This window comes from Solanum tuberosum, unplaced genomic scaffold (assembly GCF_000226075.1).
Source record: "Solanum tuberosum cultivar DM 1-3 516 R44 unplaced genomic scaffold, SolTub_3.0 scf00535, whole genome shotgun sequence".
Classification (NCBI taxonomy): Eukaryota; Viridiplantae; Streptophyta; class Magnoliopsida; order Solanales; family Solanaceae; genus Solanum; species Solanum tuberosum.
Genome location: NW_006239471.1, coordinates 109889 through 114028, shown reverse-complemented (window position 1 = coordinate 114028; position 4140 = coordinate 109889). Strand labels below are relative to the sequence as shown.

At 32.9% G+C, this 4140-nt stretch overlaps 1 pseudogene; it reads left to right on the top strand.

Annotated features, from left to right (window-relative positions):
• The first annotated feature begins 506 nt into the window (after positions 1–506).
• Positions 507–2442, top strand: LOC102602809 (polyphenol oxidase E, chloroplastic-like; annotated as a pseudogene).
• Positions 2443–4140: the final 1698 nt, after the last annotated feature.

Genomic DNA, 4140 nt, shown 5'->3' with positions numbered 1-4140 from the left:
CCATAGCTATAGTTTGCATATTTACGCGTTGTAGTTACACAGTTTAACCTGCCTCGTTTGTATAATTCGCTGGTATGTTTGTATAATTGAGTTATTTTTTTATTTGTTTTGTATAAACTCAAAATAACGAATTTATACAAACACAAACATTTGAACTTTTAACAGTTATATAAATTATATTATACAAAAAATATATAAATTAGAATGTAATTCTCAAATTATTGAGGTTTGTGTACTCTATACTTTTTTTAAAAATCACCCGTACACAATATAGATAGATTTTATATTGAATATCTCAAACTTGCCGAGTAGATGACTATTTCTTATTACATCCGTACATAATATAAATAGATTCTATCTAAATATCTGTTTATATTTTTGTTCTTTAGTGGTTACCTAATCTACTCCTTCATGTGGACATGTAAGGTTAGAAATGCAATAGCTTTTGTTTTTTTGTTTTTATGTAACTTTATGATTATTTTACTCACTTTTATTTATAAGATGATACGAATCACAACAATCACTCAATCTAATGGCTTCTTCATCTTCCATTAATTCTATCTGTTTAAGTCTTGATGACCAGAGTAGCAAAACTCTCACTACTACAACACTCTCATCATTGTTTGCAAAACCTTATTCTCCGCGTTTGTTGAAGAGAAGGCGTAGTCAAATTTTCCACGTCTCATGCAATGCTAATGAGCACGACCAAAATATTAAAGCAAATATCGATAGGAGAAATGTGCTTCTTGGTTTAGGAGGGCTCTATAGTGCTTCCAATCTTGCACCATTAGCCTTTGCTTCTCCTATACCGCCGCCTGATCTGAAATCATGTAGTAAAGCCACGAAAACGGGGAGTAAAGATCTAGTAGAATATAGTTGTTGCCCTCCTACACCAAAGGACTTGAACAACATTCCATATTACAATCTTCCTCCCATGTCTAAGCTCCGTAAACGTCCTGTTGCTCAAGACGTGACTAAGGAATATATAGCAAAGTACCAATTGGAAACTAAAAGAATGAAGGAACTAGACAAAGACGATCCTCGTTCATTCATGCAACAAGCCAACATCCATTGTGCTTATTGCAATGGTGCTTACAAATTCGGTGATGAAATTTTACAAGTTCATCAATCATGGCTTTTCTTCCCGTTCCATAGATGGTACTTATTTTTCTACGACAGAATATTGGGAAAACTCATTGATGATCCAACTTTCGCTTTACCTTATTGGAATTGGGACCATCCAAAAGGTATGCGTTTACCTTTTCTACGAGAGAATATTGGGAAAACTCATTGATGATCCAACTTTCGCTTTACCATATTGGAATTGGGACCATCCAAAAGGTATGCGTTTACCTCCCATGTTCGATCGTGAAACTACTCCCCTTTATGATGCAAGACGTAATCCACATGTCCGTAATGGAACCATAATCGATTTTAGTTCTCCTAGAGACGAAGTTATTACTGATGTTGGACAAACGGTGACTAACAACTTAACTTTAATGTACCGTTCAATGATAACTAATGCTGCATGCCCTTTGCAATTCTTTGGTGCTCGTTACGTCCTTGGGAATAACGATTCCAAAGGTCAGGGAACTATTGAAAACATCCCTCATACTCCGGTCCACATTTGGGCTGGTACTGTTAGAAATACAGATTTGGGTGGTGGTAAACTGTCATTAGGTGAAGATATGGGTAATTTCTACTCAGCCGCTTTAGACCCGATTTTCTATTGCCACCATGCCAATGTGGACCGAATGTGGAAAGTATGGAAAGGATTAGGCGGGAAAAGAAGGGATATCATAGATCCAGATTGGTTGAACTCTGAATTCTTTTTCTACGATGAAAACAAAAACCCTTACCGTGTGAGGGTAGGAGACTGTTTGGATACGAAGAAGATGGGTTATGATTACGCGCCAGCAGCCATCCCGTGGGTTAACTGTAGGCCAACAAGAAAAGGCAGAGAAGGAAAAGTGGATGTAACAAACATCAAGCCAGCAAACAAAGTATTCCCAATTGCTAACCTCAACAAACCCATTTTCGTTTTCCATCAATAGGCCAACTACGTCAAGGAGTCAAAAGGATAAAGACGAAAAAGAAGAGGTGCTAATATTCAAGGGTTTAAAGTATGATACTAACAAATATATAAGATTTGATGTGTTCCTGAACGAGGATGAGGATGTGAATACGGATGAGCTTGATAAGGTGGAGTTCGCGGGGAGCTATGTCAACTTGCCTCACGTTCATGCACATAATAAGAAAATGGATTCTGATGAGATGTTTCAGCTAGGCATTACTGAACTGTTAGAGGACATTGAGCTGGAAGATGACGATACCATTACGGTAACTGTGGTTCCTAAAACGGGTGGAGATGTGATCTCCATCCAAAGTGTGGCTATTGAATTGCTCGATGGTTAAATTAAATCATTAATGTTTGTTAGAATATCTAACCTACTCCCTCTGTTTTAATTTATGTGTAATCTTTTTATTCTTAATGAAACGATTTATTATTGCAAAATATTTACGTCCCTTTCTTTTGCTAAATTCATATGGTGATATACAAAACTCTAGAAAATAAAACATGCCACGTGAACAATAAAACAAGATTTAATGTAGAATGGTGGAATCTATCTAATATTTCAAAACTATAATTTCTACTGGTCACATTTGACATATTAATTATTTTTTTAAAATTATTATTCAAAGCATAATACTAAATATTACTAATTAATATGAGCTTTTTGGTACAAGCCTTATATCAATCATTATTATTATCTTTTAAGAGTCATGCTATGTATAATGAATAAATAAAAATGATTGAACAATATAATATCAAAGGAATAATATCTTAGCAGTGAGGCCGTAGAGTTACAATAGAGCAATCAAATTTGTCCATAACAACTCTCCGTACAAAATCTGACTGTCCACTTAATTTCCTCATAGGTTACAAACAAAGGAATCTATTAGGACCACTTGCTGAGAAATACTATTTTTGAGGAAATTTCAAAAATAACTAATTATATAACATATGTTTGACAACTCATTTAATTTTTCTAGAGTTTTTCATGAATATCACATATTTCAGATTTAAGTTGTTGGAATTATTGTACATTTATATGTTTGTAGTTTTGCACCCTTACTTTTTGAGTTTTTATTAGATTTTATATACAGTTAGTATTACTCTAATAAGTTAACATATAAAGTTATTAAATCGATATTCAAATCATTTAACAAAAGGATAACTGTCTTTTCCGTAGTCAGAGAAATTTAATTCCGGTGTATTTAGAGATATCGAGAGACTCCATTCATATTTTTAAATTATTAATTGTTTTAGAACATTTATACATCCCGGTAATTATAATAATGCACTTCCTACTTTTGAAACGACAATAGTAATTTTTCATGCATCGAAAGTATTTGTTACTTTTTTTATCAAGACTTAACTGACGATATCGCGATATGTATCCATCGGTAGATACAGAATATACACTACAACAAAAACAACTTTTAGCGGCAATAAATATGGACATTAATAAAGAGTGCTAAAGTCTTTACTGACATTAGTTAAGTGCCATTAGAACCAATGTCGCTAAAGGATTTAGGGACATATGCAAAGAGTGCTAATTGCCGCTAAAAATAGATATTTTGCGGCAATTAAGAATTGATTATCGCTAATGATCATTTTTGATGTAGTGTATAGTATCTATCAGTATTTAGTTTAGTAGTTAAAATCTTTTTATTGAGGGACTACGATGCTTTAGTAGGAAATTACCTAAAATTAAAAAAATTTAGCAATTTGAGAGACTTCAATATGATGAAGAGTTGCAAAAATTATTTGAAGAATATTATTTGTGTTAGTTTTTTAAAGTTGTTATAGTAGTATTTTGGATTAATACTTTCTTTTGTTTGTTAGAGCTAAAGATATATATATATATATATAACGAGCATTTTCTAAATTTTGCTGCCACTAAACGGCTCCCTTATACTAACATTTTAATTAAATTTATTAGCAAATTAGATCATTTTTCTAAAAAAAAAATATTGTAGCCATTTTCGTTGGTGTGTAAACCATACCTGTTAAATCTTGTGGCCTTCTAGAGAAAATTATTTAAATTTACTGACCACAACAATGAATGCTAAAAG